We start from the raw sequence: 19,911 nt of genomic DNA on the forward strand, positions 1-19,911 counted from the left end.
AAGCCTACAACTAATGCAGGTATAAAGACAGGTTCTAGTAAACCCATACTCTCTAAACCAAAACCTATTCCAGTTCTAGATACTGCTACAAAATCAAAACCTGTTGCTTCCGTAAGTAAAGAAACTGGCACAAATAACTCTGTTCTAGCAAGTAGCCCTACTCCTAACGCCAATACGAAAACTCAGATTACAAACACGCAGGCAGGCAAGACGCACATAACATCTCATAGTGTGAGAAAGACACCTAACCATACCAGTGACACAGTGCCAACTCTTCAAAGGCCCCGGGTGTCATACGATCCACCTTATAACTCAAGGCAGATTCCTCCACGTATTAATCTGCCACCTGAGTGTGGGGCCTATGTACTGGTTTTGGTTAATGTCCCGATACTTAGGCACGACCAAGAGGAAACTTCCTCCTCACTGAAAAATAAGACCTTATACTGGCTGATAACCAACTGTAATTTCCCGATGGAATGTTCGGGAGAAATTATTCACACCCAAAGAATAGGATGGATAGGTCCTTTGAAGAAAAAGTTTGAGGGGGACTGTATAACAGTCAATTTTAAGAACCCGCAATGGGCCGAAAAAACTCTGGCCAGGGCCCCCTCCCCCTCTGTCTGGGAATTTAAAACTACTCTTCTCCCCCTAGGCTATTTCTATAGACATTTGATCACCACCCATCCTAATATGGTATCCAATCCGATTACTCCTTTCTTTGATCAACATCAGATAACTGAAAGCAATTCTCCTTTTTTATATCAGTACCCCAAATTTACCTATCCGAATGGTCCTGTCCAACGGTACCAAGCCCAAACTCATTCACACTTCATAACCCACCCTTATCTGGCCACAATGCCACACAAAGAGCATAGAGACGACCGATGGCGTCAAGTTGCTGCTGCACCAGGCAACTCTTATAGCATTTCAACCCAAAACAGATTTGCTGCATTGTCCAGCCTGGACTTTAATGATTGACATAAGTACGATCAGCCCGAAGGGGCAATTAAGGAAACATTGACCATGAGGGGACCCCTAATAGGCAATATCCGAGACAGAGTAGAGAAAGATATAACATCTATTTCTGGGAAACACTCTCCTACTGCTTCCTCACGAAGTTGCTCGAGTGATTTGGTTAATTTATCACCAGTCACTCTCAGTTCCAGGCCAGTGGACAATTCAATGAACGCACCAATCCATTCTAGTCTCAATATACCTACTTTCCAAGTACACATAATGTTTTGGAACATAGCCGGTCTGTCCGCCAAACAGACCAACCCTAATTTCCTGAATCAGGTTAACCTGAGCAGTATTATCTGTCTCCAGGAAACTTGGGCTATTGACCCAATACATATAACGGGGTATAAGACCTTTTTCTCAGCAGCTAAAAAATCATCTTCTGGAAGAAGTAGTGGTGGGTTAGTCACCTACATCGCAAATACTTTGAATAACGAGGATATCCTACCTCTAAAACTGAAAGAGAATTATCAGTTAATTATTTTAAAGAGAACTAAACAGAAGATTTACGTTATAGTAAACTTCTATAACAACCTCAATGTAGAAGAACTAATCAACCTTCTTTCAGAGATTTCCCTAGATCTCCAAGATCTACAAGCACAGTACATTAAGACATCATGTACAATAGTGTGGGGTGGTGACTTCAATCTCCACTTATGTAGAAATAACACTACTGACAAATGTGGAATTGAAGAGGATGATGGCAACAGCATAACACACTTTTTACATCGAAGGAGGGCGAAAAAAGGAATGAGATCATGACGGAATTGGAACTGGGTTTCGCTAATGAGCTAAGGATTTCCCCAGTAGCCTTTACGCCAACATTCAATGGCAGGGGATTAATGAGCCTGATAGATTACGTCTTGATTTCATCATCCAAAGGCCCAAACATCGAACTGTTTGAAGTAATTAAAAACCCGCTGAGCGATCACTTCCCAAATACCATCGCCTTTCGCGATTCAAAACCCCCCAAAAAACCCGACATAATGGAAATTTTAGATCAGCAAGAACTCGAGTTAGGATCTTTGAATGGCTATACTTTAAAATGGGGAAACATCGATAAAGGAGCTGCAACTGCAAAAATAGTTAGCCAAAGTCAGACACACATTATAAATTGTCTAGACCTTAGGACAAAACCTAGTGATGTTCTGGCTAGTTTTAATACCATTTCTCAAAATATAAAGAAAGAACTCACTAGATCATGTAAACAAAATAACCAGGCGAAAAAAGGCTGGTTCAGTCCAGCCTGTACCAAAGCATACTCGAAATTAAAGAAAGCACTAAATAGGGGTAAAAGAGACAAAGGGGAGGTAATTAGATTAAGGAAAGAATATGATTTAGCTTTAAAAATTAGAAAACAAGAGCTAAAAACCGACCCATGGGAGCGTCTCAGTAAAAGTTCAGAACTAAAAGACAGTGCTACTTTCTGGCAAGTAGTCAGATCTCCCTTCCTAACAGAGAAAGAGAACCTACCATCCATTGACGTTGCAATCACCGGCTATGAGTGGGTGAACTATTTCTCCAAAGTCTTCAGTGAAGGGAAAACACGGGGTACGGACCATGCAGTTCCCTTAAACCAGGTTATTTACCCAATAACACTGCATTTTTCACATGACAAGGTACAAAAACCATTAAAATCCTCGAAAACAGGCAAAGCCCCAGGCCCAGACGGGGTCCCTGTGGATATTTTTAAATACTAAGCAGATCTTTGGTCTCCGCTACTCACAAATGTCCTAAATGCCACCATAGAAGAGGGCCTAATAAAATCTTGGAAAACATCGATACTGGTCCCTATATTCAAAAAAGGGGACCGAAATTCTCCTTCCTGTTATAGACCCATTTCACTCCTGGACTCGCTCGGGAAGATGGCAGGACGGATTCTTCTCGAGCGACTCCAGGAGTGGACAACTACTCAGAACATCATCTCGGCAATACAGTATGGATTCCGAGAGGGGCTAGGCACAGTAGATCAAGCTCTAAACCTGTCTTTATTGGCAGGGAAATACGTGGAGGCTAAGGGGACTGCGCTCCATATGGTGTATGTAGATTTATCCGCAGCATTCGATTGTGTAATACACTCAAGGCTGTGGAAAATCATTTTAAAAAGGGGAGTTGATCCCCCGGTTGTAGACTTCCTTCGGGAATTATACACTGGAACAACAGGAAAAGTTAGATTTGGGACCAAAGGACAACTCACAGATAGTTTTAGGGTGGAAAAGGGGGTCAGACAGGGATGTGTGTTGGCCCCCTTTCTATTCACCCTGTATACAAATGGACTTGAGGCCGCTATGCTAGAAGGAAGTAAAGATCTCCCCTCAATTGGTCGTCGGCAGATACCTGCTTTGTTATATGCCGACGACGCGGTCATCCTAGCTAGAACTCCTGTTGAGCTGCAGCGAGCACTAGATAGATACTGTGCTTTCATGACAAGTTTAAATCTGACCCTGAATGTAAAAAAAACTTTCACTATGCATGCGGGGAAGAAAAATATAAAAACTCCAAGACTGTTTGTAAAAGGCGAAGTACTGGACAGAACCGCTACATACCCATACTTGGGAATTGTCATCGACGAAAAATTTAAATGGAAGGCAGCGATTAATGCAAGGAAATTGGCTTTCCTAAGAGCAACTACAGCATTAAAATCGTTTGCACAAAGACTGGGTCAGAGACCATTATCAGAAATGCTAAAAATATTTAACGCAAAATGTGTTAGCACCGCCACATACGGGGCTGGGATATGGGGTCTTGTGAACATGGAAGAACTGCAAAAAACAGAAAACTCTTTTGTAAGATATTTACTTGGAGTACCAAAAATTCCTCCACATATGCCTGTCACTTAGAATTGGGCATAGACTATCTATCAGACACTATAAAAACCCAACCAGTAATGCTGTGGCGCCGAATTTGGGTAACTGAACAATGCCATCTAACAAGATCAATTATACAAGACATTCAGAAACTTGATCATTGTGGAAGGATAAAATGGTTAGCATATGTCAAAGCCTTATTAACAGACTTGGGGTATGAACATTTCTTTATAGACCCACTATCGATAAATGAGATCTCAAAGGCGGATTTAAAAAAAGCATGCATGGCACATTTGCGCCAGATACGCCTGTTAAAAGAGATAGAGAAACCCTCTGTCCAACAGGGCCTATTAGTACAGACCGTGTTCTCCATAGAACCTTATTTGACATACAGAGTAACCCAATTTGAAAAATTGTTGCTGACACGTTTTAGACTTAATATGTTTCATCTAATGGTCCTTTTTCCCACTCAAAATGAATGGTCGTCAAAATCAATCCCATGTCCTTGCGACTCTGTCTCGAAACAATCGACCATACATACAACACTTTTCTGTAAATTTTACATAGCACCACGGAGGCGCTGGCTATTGCCCGTACTGAAAATCTGGGGCCTGCGCCAATGTTGTCCTGCATATTTGGCGCTTCAGTACCTCGAGGACGAACTAACAGCAAAAGCAATGGCGCGCTTTCTTAAATTCTGTGTTCGCCATCGTCTAAATCTTTAACAAAAATGAGCTTTTTTTTATTTGTAGAAAAAAGGTCTGATGAAGTAATTGTAAAATTGCATGTTATGGTAATAACCCTATGAACGGTGATTTTTGTATAAACTGGTTTCTACTGTATAGTAATAACTAAATTTTAAAAAACAAAAACTTTTAAACTGTTTTTATAAATTGAGTAAATTGTATAAAATGTATTTTATGAACTTTTATGGTATTTCTATAATTATGAAAAACCGAATAAAGTTGGTTTTGATTTAATTTAATTTGATTTGATTTGAATTTTAAAGATTCAAAAATCTGATTGCATTTATTTTTGCAATCATGTACTCCGGTGCGTTCATCACCACACAATTTGTTCGTAATCATCAAATTACGTAAATGTAATTAAACAAACATTACATCAATAGTGCTCTCAGTGAGGAAGGGAGGGGCTGTGAGGAGGTTTGTGAGGGACTGGGTAAAGGTGGCGTGACATTAAAACATCACAATGAAATTTATACGCGTAAGGTTGACTACGCCAACCTTACACACCATAGGACTGAACTATATGGATTTACCTAACCTATGTGTGATGTGATTTGGGAACACATACATTACCTTGATTGTAAAGGCGTATAAATTTCATTGTGATGTTTTAATGTCACGCCACCTTTACCCAATCCCTCACAAACCTCCTCACAGCCCCTCCCTTCCACGAGAAGTGGGGTCCTGGCGGAGAATGGCTGCAATGACTTCTTTTGGTTTGTTTGTTAGGGGGGAAAAAAAAGATATTCTTGGGGTTTTACTTTAACTTTGTGGTAACTTCATCTCTTTTGGGAGGTGGATAGGGGAGGACCAGATCTTATCCATGTGGAGGATTATGGGATTCACCTTGTTTAAGGGTCATTGGGAAGGTTTGCAGTAAAAAGATAAGTGCTGAAAAGGGAGGTTTAGAGTTTGAAAAAAAGTAGAGAGGACTGGGTATATGAACTCCTTAACCTCTGAGCACTCTTGGACCTGGGAAGAAAAAATGTACTGACTGCTGGAAGAAAAAGATCAAAGACTCCTGACTACTTCTGGCACCCAGGTTCTGAATCTGCTATTCAAGTGTCCAGTGGTTAGCCTCCTTCTACTTGCTATGTGTTTACAAAAAAGCAGAAGGACTTCTGACTTCAAGAAGGCCCAGAAGTCCACTAAGGACGTGAACTTGCAGGAGCCCTTGGTGGAGAGAAACCTGGCCCCTAGAAGCCTGTTCTAAGGACCCAGCTGTTATGACGATGAGGATCTTTCCCAGCAGTTAGGGAAAAGTGAAAGTGACGTATTATTGTTTCACCTCGAAGGGACAGGGACAAGATTTTGAAGCTTCTCAAGGAACATATTCACAGAGTAAGAAAACAATGTTCAACTCACCTGAAACTTTTTGCTGTGCTGAACACTGGTTTATCAGGAATTCACGGTAAAAGAATCTAACCTTGTGCAGGCTTGAGGGGTGTGGCCACTCAAGCGTCCAAGATGGCCGCTTGCTGTTGAAGCTCCGTCGGCTGGCTAAACACACCTTACATTATCTCTGACACTGCCTGTGGCATTGACCATGTTCGGAACGATGCTATATCGATAAAGCAGTCCTTGTCCTGGCGGGTTGACTCCGAAGCCTGAGGGGGCCTCAGTTATTGAGCTACGGCGATTACAGGTCTGAGATGCTGGGAGGCGGGCCTCCTCACCCCGGGCCCTGCTGCTGCGAGCGGACGAGGAGATGGGATGACACCCAGCAGTGATGCCGGTCATGTGGTGGTAGTGGTGACCCCCCCAATACACTGCTAACTGGGCTTAGACGTGGGAACAACTGGCCATGCCCATTCACAAGCGCACACTCCCTCCATGTTCTCAAGGCTGTGCTGGGGACAGGGCCCTTTGCGAGCCTCATTAGCGCCCATCTTAGGGTACGGGAGCGTAAAAGACGGCGGATGGGAGGTCTCTGTGCTAGCCCCGGGCTCGTTGGGGCAGGCCGCTCGGTTGCGTATTCCCTTCTCCCCCGCATCCTGGCTGCACAACTGTTGGTGACCTGCCCCAGCAAATAGCTTCATGAAACGTGAGGGGCTTAAATTAACCTGCGGAGGTTCCCTGCCACAAAGAGGCGCTCAGGGTGCTACATCTCTGCTCCCTGCACCCACTGTGCTTGACAAGCCTGCCCATCTTGCTGACTACCTGCGCTCACCTGGCACATGCTTACCACGCCCTGGGTCTTGGCCCTGATCCGGCTCCTTGACGAGCACATTGGCGCACGGCTCATGTCTCTACTCTCCAGCTGCTGGACCATCCAATGGAGGCTCCATGAGTGTTGCATGGCCCTTTGGCGTGAAATGATGGTTTGTGGACACGAGGGGTTAACAGGGCCAGCCTGCGGGACGTACCCCTGTCACTTGCTGCACTACGGTTAATCCCGCTCTCGGTATCATTCCCGTGACAGCACACTGGGCCAGCGATAGTTTGCGCCATTGCCATTATTACTTCTTGAGGTACACTGGGGACAGCTTGCTGAACTTTGGGTAGCTTCCTTTGGCTGCAAGTACAGCTCAGTACTGCTAGGCCACCTTGCAATTCCATCACGAAGCGGCACCGCAGCATGGGTGGCAAAAACCCCAAACAGAAAACTCTGCCCTTTGAAAACCTCACAGACAAGACTGCAGAGGATTCCCCTAAAATAGCGGAGAGTGCTCAGAATGTGGAGCGTGCGGAAGACCTTCCTGTGCTATCGGCGTCAATGCTTCAGGAATGAGGGAAGGTTTCAGGGCCCTGGACGAACGGTTCGACACACAAGACAAGAGATTGGCGGACATGGGGGCTAAAATCCAAACACATGATCGACGCCTGGATGTAGCGGAATCCCGCATCTCAGACAGCGAGGATGGCATGGTGCAGTCTCTGAACCTTTTCGAGCATTTCGAACGTATCCTCAAGGAGGTGGCTATAAAGAACGAAAAACCTCGAGGCGTGCAGCAGGTGCAATAACATTCGTATTTTGGGTGTCCCCGAGACTGCAACTGCAGGTCGGATGGATTTATTTGTAGAGACCTTGTTGTCTGACATTTTTGAAAATGAGTCCTTCACCCCTGGATTTGTGATAGATCGAGCACATAGGTCCCTCGGGTCCCGGCCTAATTCTGGTTGCCCCCCAAGACCCATCATTGCGTGAGGAATGAACTTCTGAGATCAATATTCGATATTGCGACTTGCCAGGGAATGAGGAGACACCGTATGGCTGGGCTCTAAACTGTACTTCTACCCAGACTTCACTGTGATGGTGCAGGATGCCTGCTGGAAGTTTAATGGGGTGAAGACTACCCCTAGAATTTTGGGTTTAAAATATGGTATGTTGTATCCCACCAAACTAAAGGTTGATATAGGGGGCCGTGCTTGCATCTTTGACACTCCTACAGAGGCTCAGGAATTCTGTCACATCTACAAACAAAACAACAAAGTGCCGGGGAGGGGGAGGCCCTCCCCTCCGCACAGCAGATCGGATGCAAGTGCTAAATTAATCTTCAGTTCTGGTACTGGTTAGCGTAGTGGCAATGTCTCTTCATCCTGATTGATAAACGGACAGGGGTTAATGTACGTTATACTATTTCATTCAATTGGTCGACTAACATTGCATTGCCACCCCTCAAGGTGTACACCTTGGATTCGTTCATGTTTTGCGAAAGTGCCCTTCTCAGGGTTTGTCATTTGAATGTAAAGTTACTTGGTACTTCCAGTTCTACTTTTTGTATGGGACTGCCTCACTTGGGTATAGGTGAGGTTTGGGAAGGGAGGGCAGGTACCTTTTCATTGCTTAAATGTATCCAGTCATGTACAGCGATGGTCACTGTCAATGTTTTTCTAGTTCTTTACTGCTATTTCACTATGATATGTTTGCTATGCACTTCCTATGGCACAGTTAGGTAATATTGAAGGTCCCTTTAGCCTGTCCTTAATGTCATTGAATGTTAGGGGGCTGAACAACAACCACAAAAGTGGACAGGTTCTTAACTATTCGATGCATCACAAAGTGGACATCGCTTATTTGCAGGAAACGAGTTTGCCGAAAGCAGACACAACCTGCTTTGCTGCTAGCTGGGTAGCACACAGATATTTTGCGAATTACAGTACCTACACCAGTGGCGTGGCTGTCATTATCCGCAAGAGAGTTCCCTTGAGCCTCAGCTCAGAGGTAGGGGATAGTGAGGGTCAACTCATCATCATCATCATCATTACATGGCTTTGGTATGTGTCCATGGCCCGAATACTGACTCCCCTAATTTTTTTCTCTCTTTAAACGCTCAGTTAGCAAGGTTAGAACCCAGCTTTATTCTGGTTGGTGGGGATTTCAACTTACTATTGACCCCAAGCCTAGACAGCACTTCCACCTCCCCAGACACCAAACCACGCGTGTGCCATGCTCTGTCAGATCTCTGTGAGCAACTCTCATTGCTAGACATTTGGCACAAACACAATCATGCATTCACGGGATATATCCACTACTCGGACCAGCATAACACTTGGACCAGGATTGATTTTTGGGTAACCTCCCCCGAGTTGGCCGGCAGGTTCAGATTGCTGGTGACACTGCCACGTACATATTCTGATCATGCCCCAGTGCAGCTTCAACTGAATCTCCCCTGCCCAGAGGGTTTCGAGAGACAGTGGCGATTTCGGAGCCGCGCCCTCCATGTTGATCTTTTTAATGTAGAGGCTTGCGAAGCCATTAAAGACTACTTCTCTATGAACACCCGTTCAGCTGACACATGGGCAGTCCTGTGGGAGCCGTTTAAGGCATACATAAGGGGCGTGCGCATCGCCAAGCACGCTGGAGTGCTTAAAGACCTGCTTAACACACTTCCACGCATTGAACTTGCGGTCTTAGATGCCGCGATACTACACACCTCAGACCCGGATACAGAGGGTAAATGGTTGTCCCTACTTGTTGAATTTCGTGAGACGGCGGACTGGGAACTATTATACTTGGGCAAATACCAGTCTGCCAGACAGTATGGCGAAGCTGAGCGACCTGGGAGGGTGCTGGCACAGATTCCCCGCCCCTTTACAGCAGTTCTTACATCAACAAACTATGCTCATCCACAAATAAAATGCTCTCTTCCACTCCAGCAATTCGAGATGATTACTTCACGGCCTTATACTCTTCTAAAATAGGGAGTGATATTTCGGCCCAAGAAGACTACTTGTTAGAGATTGCACTGGTGTATCTGGAAAAAGACAGGCAGGATTTCCTGGCAGAGGCCATATCCGAGGCCGACGTGCTTGGCGTGATTGATCCCATCCGTGTCTCTTCTGCCCCCGGTATAGAAGGCTTCACCAGAGACTTCTATAAGGCCTACAAAGACATACTAGAACCGCAGCTGATAGAGGTATATGCTGAAGCGCTTGAGAGACAGGCGTTGCCCCCCACACTACAAGAAGCGGTCATCATTCCCCTCCCCAAGCCTGGCAAGGTCACTTCCCTCTGTAGTTCATACAGACCCCTTTCGCTTTTGAACTTAGATGAAAAAATACTAGCTAACATTATCACTAATCGGCTATCCCAATTATTGGAATTCATCATATCTCCTGCCCAATCAGGTTTCATCCCCCATCAATCCACTTTCTTAAATCCTAGAATGTTATTTGCTGTACTTAATTGAATTGACCCGAAAGTGCCAGCTGCTGCTGTCCTTTTGGATGCGGAAAAAGCTTTTGATTCCCTGGAATGACCTTTCTTTCTTTCGATTATGCACCGCATAGGCATGCCTGTGGGCTTCGTAGCCACTACAGCACTACTGTGCTGTCGGCCATCGGCGTGACTCCGATTGAATGGCACTTTATCCCGGCCTTCTTTACTGTCTCGAGGCACCCGGCAGGGCTGCCCCTGTCCCCCCTTTTGTTTATTTTGGCCATGGATCCTTTGATTCGCCATTTTCAAGAACGTCCTTTACACAGAGGGTTACATTTCAACACTGGCCCTTTATTAGTCTTGCTATATGCAGAAGACACTATCCTTTATGTTCGAGACCCTCAGGAGAACTTAGAACCACTTATCAGAGAAATACTCATCTGTTTTTCTGGACTAGGCATCAACTGGCAAAAGTCAGGGATCTTCCCATTAACAACAAGCACGGTCCCATGGAACTGCAGATTCCCCCTCGAATGGTGTCAAGACTCTGTAAAATATTTAGGCATACATATCCACCTGGACACTGCGCAAGTCATCAGTTTGAATTATGGGCGTGCAGTATGCGCCTTAGAAGCCCAAGTGGAACGCTGGCTGCGTCTGCCACTATTCATAGCAGGTAGAGTTGCAATATTTAAAATGGTGGTGCTCCCTAAATTTTTGTATCTTTTTAATAATATCCCTGCACCCCTCACCAATGTTTTTTTTTTTTTACTACATACACACCTCATCAGACTGGTATGGGGGGGAAAGGTGCGCGTCCGCTGGAAAGTGCTTACCATTCCTTGAGATAGAGGGGATATGGTGTCCCAGATCTCCATCTGTATTAGTGATGACGAGGTTAGAAATGACGAGGTTCGAAACGCATGGGAGCACGATCTAGGCCGGGCCATTACAGACGAACAATGTGCGAAATGCTGTGTGGTTACGAGGGAAGTTTCCCTTAACAGTCGGCATAAGTTCCTGCATTTCATATTCCTACGTCGTAATTACTGCACTCCCGCCAAAGCACACAGAATAGATCCGTCCAGACCCCACAATTGCCAGAAGTGCTCCTCACCAAATGCAGACTTTGCACACCTCTCCTGGACCTGCCCAAAACTCCAGTCTTATTGGGAGCAAGTCCATAACACACTGGGCATCATGACTAATCTGATGCTTGTTCCCACTCCTGAAGTGGCACTGCTGGGATACATGGTTAATTTTCCTAGAAAAAGTGAGAAGATTCGCATCCCTTGGAGTACTGCTAGACCAAAGGGAGATAGCTTTATTGTGGGGCTGACGGATTGCCCCTACCCTGCAGGGATGGTTACTCAGTTTGGCTTATTGTAATGTAAACAGCGAGATCTATGCCAGCATCATGCCTAGTTCGTCACACCCGAAGGACATATGGGGGCCCTATTGGGGATATGTTGAATCACTGCGCCAGACATCCAACTCACAACTAGAAAATGGCATTGTCCCAGAGGGAGTGGGGTGAGGGATCATATCCTGCAAGCTTGATGCTGCTTCCATACACCGCAAAAATTCAGGGCTACTGTAAAATCCTTAGACTGCCAGTAGTTACATTTAAGATAAAGTAGATTTAAAATCAGAGGCGATTACATGTTGTGGTTTGATGCGTAGCCGGGACAGACAGAGGGTAATGTAATATCAGGGATGAGCAGATGTTGACCGTTTTTCATAAAAACTGATGTGTTACATTTATTATAATTAACTGTGCTGTTACGACACCTATGTCTATGATGCGTTATAAGACAGTGTACCACCAATTGTGTACTGCTGATATTTGAGAAAACCTGGAAAATAATGTGGTAAAAAATAAATTTCAAAAAACCTTGTGCAGCCTTATATGATACTTCCTGAGTTTTTCCCCAGCCTTGGTAATCATTGGCTTTATGAGTTTCACATTGCCAGCCTGCCTTTCCATGGCAGTTGAACCTGGCTGGCTGGCTTTGGGGGGCCCAATATGGGTCCACTCTGGGGAGTTTCACTTTCACATGGTGTGCCCCATGGTTCAATACTTCTGTGCACATGTTTTAGACACTTTCATCAATTGCTACAGTTTAATTGTTTTTGACGTATTCTCCTTTATTAGACTAGTCTAGGGTTGGTGAAGGATCTTCTCTTGTTTCTTTGGGCCTTTTTTATTACTTTTGCTGATACTCTACATATTTATTACAACTGTAAATAGATTTCAGTACCCTTATTTATGATGATTGCTCCTCCCTTTTCCAGTTAGAAAGATTGACAGTTTTTGTACCGATGATGACCTGCTAAATGACTATGGTCGAAACACCATTGAGGCGGAGGGGGGGGGGCGTTTTCTACTGGGGGTCCCATGCGTTTCCATGCACAAGGTGGCAGTCACCGAGAGTTGCCTGCCACGTTGTGCAGGGAAATGCACAAAATGTCCATTTACCTTTGCGGCGGGTGCAGCAGCCAGCAGCCCCCGCTGCAATGTTAAATTGTCAGATGCGACGCCGTGGTGGTGGTCGCATTATAATTAGGGGTCCCGTTCCCGCTACAATCCGCCCGCCATCTTAATCAGCCACATAGTCTGAAGGTAAAGCCTTTGAATGTGATGATACAGAAAAGGGGGTGGTGATGAACAGAGTGTCTGAATTAAGCAGACCACTCTTACCCAGTCCAAAGATCAGGGCTTGATCCATCACCGTTATTTATCTCACTGCCCCATCCCAGCTCAGAACCTGGCTATATGCAAATTAGTCTGTCCCTGGCCCAGTGCATCATGGGAACAGGGCAGACCAAACTACCAAGCCAATTCTTCACCAGAAAGGAGACAAGCTACCGGGGACCGGTTTCTGGCATTTCAGCCTCTTCGGCCCGGCTTGCTTGAATCCTGATGGAGCAGTGAGAAAGGGACTCATGTCTGAGTATACCCTGCCACACCTATAGTGGCCAAAAACGATACAGAAAAGGGGGTGGTGATGAACAGGGTGTCTGAATTAAGCAGACCACTCTTACCCAGTCCAAAGATCAGGGCTTGATCCATCACCGTTATTTATCTCACTGCCCCATCCCAGCTCAGAACCTGGCTATATGCAAATTAGTCTGTCCCTGGCCCAGTGCATCATGGGAACAGGGCAGACCAAACTACCAAGCCAATTCTTCACCATAAAGGAGACAAGCTACCGGGGACCGGTTTCTGGCATTTCAGCCTCTTCGGCCCGGCTTGCTTGAATCCTGATGGAGCAGTGAGAAAGGGACTCATGTCTGAGTATACCCTGCCACACCTATAGTGGCCAAAAACGATACAGAAAAGGGGGTGGTGATGAACAGAGTGTCTGAATTAAGCAGACCACTCTTACCCAGTCCAAAGATCAGGGCTTGATCCATCACCGTTATTTATCTCACTGCCCCATCCCAGCTCAGAACCTGGCTATATGCAAATTAGTCTGTCCCTGGCCCAGTGCATCATGGGAACAGGGCAGACCAAACTACCAAGCCAATTCTTCACCAGAAAGGAGACAAGCTACCGGGGACCGGTTTCTGGCATTTCAGCCTCTTCGGCCCGGCTTGCTTGAATCCTGATGGAGCAGTGAGAAAGGGACTCATGTCTGAGTATACCCTGCCACACCTATAGTGGCCAAAAACGATACAGAAAAGGGGGTGGTGATGAACAGAGTGTCTGAATTAAGCAGACCACTCTTACCCAGTCCAAAGATCAGGGCTTGATCCATCACCGTTATTTATCTCACTGCCCCATCCCAGCTCAGAACCTGGCTATATGCAAATTAGTCTGTCCCTGGCCCAGTGCATCATGGGAACAGGGCAGACCAAACTACCAAGCCAATTCTTCACCAGAAAGGAGACAAGCTACCGGGGACCGGTTTCTGGCATTTCAGCCTCTTCGGCCCGGCTTGCTTGAATCCTGATGGAGCAGTGAGAAAGGGACTCATGTCTGAGTACTCTTGATCTCCTAAGCGTGGAAGGGTATACTCAGATGTGAGTCCCTTGCTCATTGCACCATCAGGATTCAAGCAAGCCGGGCCGAAGACGGCTGAAATGCCAGAAACCGGTCCCCGGAAGCTTGTTTCCTTCCCAGTGTAAGAATTGGCTTTTGTAGTCTGGTCTGCCCTGTTCCCATGATGCACTGGGCCAGGGACAGACTAATTTGCATACAGCCAGGTTCTGAAACTGTGATGGTGCAATGAGCTAAAAAATGGTGTTGGATCTAGCCCTGATCTCTTGACTGGGTGAGAGTACTCTGCTTGGTTCAGAGACTCTGTCCATCACCACCCCTCGTTGTAAATAATTTTGTCCACCCTAAGCGTGGAAGGGTATACTCAGATGTGAGTCCCTTGCTCATTGCACCATCAGGATTCAAGCAAGCCGGGCCGAAGACGGCTGAAATGCCAGAAACCGGTCCCCGGAAGCTTGTTTCCTTCCCAGTGTAAGAATTGGCTTTTGTAGTCTGGTCTGCCCTGTTCCCATGATGCACTGGGCCAGGGACAGACTAATTTGCATACAGCCAGGTTCTGAAACTGGGATGGTGCAATGAGCTAAAAAATGGTGTTGGATCTAGCCCTGATCTCTTGACTGGGTGAGAGTACTCTGCTTGGTTCAGAGACTCTGTCCATCACCACCCCTCGTTGTAAATAATTTTGTCCACCCTAAGCGTGGAAGGGTATACTCAGATGTGAGTCCCTTGCTCATTGCACCATCAGGATTCAAGCAAGCCGGGCCGAAGACGGCTGAAATGCCAGAAACCGGTCCCCGGAAGCTTGTTTCCTTCCCAGTGTAAGAATTGGCTTTTGTAGTCTGGTCTGCCCTGTTCCCATGATGCACTGGGCCAGGGACAGACTAATTTGCATACAGCCAGGTTCTGAAACTGGGATGGTGCAATGAGCTAAAAAAAAAAAAAAAAATGGTGTTGGATCTAGCCCTGATCTCTTGACTGGGTGAGAGTACTCTGCTTGGTTCAGAGACTCTGTCCATCACCACCCCTCGTTGTAAATAATTTTGTCCACCCTAAGCGTGGAAGGGTATACTCAGATGTGAGTCCCTTGCTCATTGCACCATCAGGATTCAAGCAAGCCGGGCCGAAGACGGCTGAAATGCCAGAAACCGGTCCCCGGAAGCTTGTTTCCTTCCCAGTGTAAGAATTGGCTTTTGTAGTCTGGTCTGCCCTGTTCCCATGATGCACTGGGCCAGGGACAGACTAATTTGCATACAGCCAGGTTCTGAAACTGGGATGGTGCAATGAGCTAAAAAATGGTGTTGGATCTAGCCCTGATCTCTTGACTGGGTGAGAGTACTCTGCTTGGTTCAGAGACTCTGTCCATCACCACCCCTCGTTGTAAATAATTTTGTCCACCCTAAGCGTGGAAGGGTATACTCAGATGTGAGTCCCTTGCTCATTGCACCATCAGGATTCAAGCAAGCCGGGCCGAAGACGGCTGAAATGCCAGAAACCGGTCCCCGGAAGCTTGTTTCCTTCCCAGTGTAAGAATTGGCTTTTGTAGTCTGGTCTGCCCTGTTCCCATGATGCACTGGGCCAGGGACAGACTAATTTGCATACAGCCAGGTTCTGAAACTGGGATGGTGCAATGAGCTAAAAAATGGTGTTGGATCTAGCCCTGATCTCTTGACTGGGTGAGAGTACTCTGCTTGGTTCAGAGACTCTGTCCATCACCACCCCTCGTTGTAAATAATTTTGAATGTGATGAAGCAGCAAATCTACATTAGTGGCATATTGACAATGGCAGCTACAAAATCCACCTTTGTGCTTCTCAGCCGGAGCTTGATCATGAAAAATCCAACCAGCTACTGCTTTGGCCTTTGCCCCACTGGAAGACTTTGTGCTTCAAAAAGTAGATTAAGTTGAAGGTAAAAAATACAACCGGTGCGACCCACTTGGCTTACCCTCTTACCCGTTAAGCTAGGTAATGACGTTGGTTGGTCTGCCCTATGAATCACTGACAAAATATCTAAGGTCACAATATCTACCTACAAAAATATTGCTGCAAAAATATCGAAGACAAGAATATCAACATCCTATTTACATTATGGTAAGTAAAAAAAATATCGTAAAAAAATATCGATGTCAAAAATATCGTTGTTAAAATGTAGTTTTGTTTTATTAAGTAAAAAAAATAAATTAAGTAAAATAAAGTAAATAATACATATAATTAAAATAAACAGTTAAAATATTTTAAAATGCTTACTAATTATAAAAAACATAATTTAAAAATACATTAAACATATACATATAATATATATACTTATTTACTAATATGTTTTAATATTTATTTTAATAACATAAATTGGTTACATTTTTAAAAAAAAATTATAAATAAATCTTTACACCTAAAACCATATTATACATACAAATTAAATAAATATATGTAACAAACTTAAAAAATGGAAATTATGTTTAATCTTTTTTAAATTAATTATTAGATAGCGGAGAAAAAAAAATGTCTATTCCAACTCCAGTGACAGCAACAGCAGGGAAAGTGTTGGATAGTGTAGGGGTAAAAATTACTATTCCCAATCCAGTGAGTGCAACAGTAGGAAAAGTGTTGGATAGCGGAGGGGATGAAATTACTATTCCCACTCCAGTGAGGGAAACAGTAGGGAAAGTGTTGGATAGCAGAGGGGTAAAAATTACTATTCTCACTCCAGTGAGTGAAACAGTAGAGAAAGTGTTGGATAGATTAGGGGTAAACATTGCTATTACCACTCCAATAAGTGCAACAGTAGGGCAAGTGATGGACAGCGGTGGTGTAAAAATTACTATTCCTACTCCGGCGAGTGCAACAGTTGGGAAAGTATTGGATAGCGGAGGGGTAAAGATTACTATTCCCACTCCAGTGAGTGTAACAATAGGGAGAGTATTGGCTAGCGGATGGGTAAAAATTGCTATTCCCACTCCAGTGAGTGCAACAGTAGGGAAAGTGTTGGATAGCATAGGGGCTAAAATTACTATTCCCACTCCAATGAGTGCAACAGTTGGGAAAGTGTTGGATAGCGTAGGGGTTAAACTTACTATACCCACTCCAGTGAGTGCAACAGTAGGGAAAGTGCTGGATAGCGTAAGGGTAAAAATTACTATTCTCACTCCAGTGAGTGCAACAATAGGAAAATTGTTGGATAGCGTAGGGGTTAACATTTTTTTACCCACTCCAGTGAGCGCAACAGTGGGAAAAGTGTTGGATAGTGGAGGGGTAATAATTAATATTCCCACTTCAGTGAGTGCAACAGTAGAGAAAGTAAAACATAACACAATTACTTTAATTATCAATTAATACAAATTAATTACTAATTAATAATTAATTAACAATAACAATAAATAAAAACGCATTAATTAATACATTAAATTACTTCCCACCCTGTTCTCCAGTAAACCCACAACCCGCTACAAATTAAAAATAACATAATTAATGTAATTATCAATTAAACAATTAGGGGGAGTGAAGACCGCCTGCCTTTCCGTGGCGGCATTGCCGCCACGGAAAGGCTTGCCTCACAGCCCATTGTAATATGGCGGGCGGTGTCTTACAGACACCGCCACCATGTTACAGGTTTTCCGCCCTAGCCGCAAGGCGACCGGGGCGGAAAACAGGCGGGCGGTGTTTTTCACCGCCGCCTTCCCCTCCGCCATCCTAATCTGGTGGAGGGGATTTGGGCTTGCGATGTTGGGCGGTTTGCCTCCGCCAGGCCGGCGGTGGCCACCGCCAGCCTGGCGGAGGCAAACCGCCCGACATCGTAATGGACCCCATAGTTTTGGACGTTATTAGTTATACCTACCCAGATAGAATGACAGACATTTTATGTAATGAATCATACTTAAGGCAGAATCCATTTAAAGGGCATGGAGCAGCCAAGTACGACCAATACCATCATCTAAGGCAGGGGTGTCCAAACTTTTTTGTAATAAGATCTATTTATGTTCAATGAAAATCACCCCATCTACTAATATTAGTGATGTAAGAGTGACCATCCAAACCAAGATTGTCAGCAGTGATTACATCATTGCATTAGGCAGGGTTCTAGCAGTACAGTAAAAAAGGCTTTGACAAATTGAATTGATATATTAAATAGGTAATACATAAAACACAGATCTGCAATTGCGCTGGCACCAAGTAAAATTATGATTAAGAAATTTTTTCAACTTAAATAATAGATTTAAATAGATTTTTAAAATTCATCCATTTTTCTCCAAACATTAGCTTATGAATTATGAAAATATACACATTTAGGCTGGGCTTCACATAGGAGAACTACTCACAGGTAGTGATGATCACATTTGGGCAAGTCGATCAACATACTCGGTACTGCAAGGTGCCAGGGGTGCGGAATCCTCTAAAATTGGACAGCCGAACAGACAAAAGCACAGTCTAAACGACCATTGAATCCACAGTTGCGCGGGTAAAACTGAACGAAGCATAGTAAAAGTTCTTTCCTGGAATATTGCTGGTGCTAGAGAAATTTTAAACGATAATAGGAAAATAGATACCTGGGGCACCTATGACATCATAGCCCTGCAAGAAACATGGCTAACAGAACCAATTGATGTTCCAGGCAGAATAAGTTTTCATGTCAATGCTACCCGCACACAGCGCTATGGTCGAGCGAAGGGGGGTCTGGCGGTCTACATAACTACTGCATTAAACATCAAGGCCTCTCAATTGGCCGCCTCTACAGAAGAGATGCAAATTATTAAATTTGAGAAGGCAACACAGGCTAGCATCGGAACCATCATCCTAATTAATGTATACACTCGCCCAAAAATGAAAGTAAAAAAGCGTTATTCCATCATATTAACAACGTTATATCTGGGATCCGCCTTGATCAGCCTGCATGGGAGATAATCCTTACGGGTGATTTCAACGCTAATCTTATACAGTTACCAGAAGATGAGGATAATATCATTACCCCCAACGAATTCTGGGCCGTTGAATCACAGGAGTTTCCGCCAACTAAGAAGATTGACAAAGTGGGTAGGCAGCTGATGTGGGACCTCGAGAATCAAGGGTTGCGAGTGCTAAACGGAAGAACCAAACAGGACAAACCCCCCTCAAGCACCTATATAGGCCCTAGCACAAGCACAATCCTGGATTATACCATAGTTTCGCTCCCCTTGCTGGGATTGATAAAAAAATTCAAAATTATAGGTGCTGCAGATAGTGACCATTCAATGCAGCATATTGAGATCAAATCGGCACTGTGTAAACATCTACAAGCCCCAATATATGTGGGGGAAATATCAAGAATCTATCTCAAACGTTTAAGGTGGACGAGTACCTCACTTCCGCAAATAGAACAGGACGCAAAGCATCTACTGCAAACAATAAGTAAGGAAAACAAATTGTCTGTAGAAACATGGTCTGTCTTTGTGAATAAACTACCTAAGACTGGGACTAACTTTAGCAAGAAGGCTAACCAAAAGAAATATGATCATTTCAACAAGACCACATTTGCATTAAGAAGACGTCTGAGTCCATGAGACTAGCAAAAGGCCATAGCTCAAATTCACACGTCTGGCAAACAGTCCGATTAATAAGGAAATAATATGAGAAACAAATTTGGACGGGAAAAAAAAATCGTATTACTGACTTCTGGACCAAAATATTGCACAATATAAAAAATCTGACTCCAGAGCATTCTGGACACAGGTAAATTCATTAAGCAATAAACATGACCTGTCTTACGG

This window comes from Lissotriton helveticus, chromosome 2_1 (assembly GCF_964261635.1).
Source record: "Lissotriton helveticus chromosome 2_1, aLisHel1.1, whole genome shotgun sequence".
NCBI lineage: Eukaryota > Metazoa > Chordata > Amphibia > Caudata > Salamandridae > Lissotriton > Lissotriton helveticus.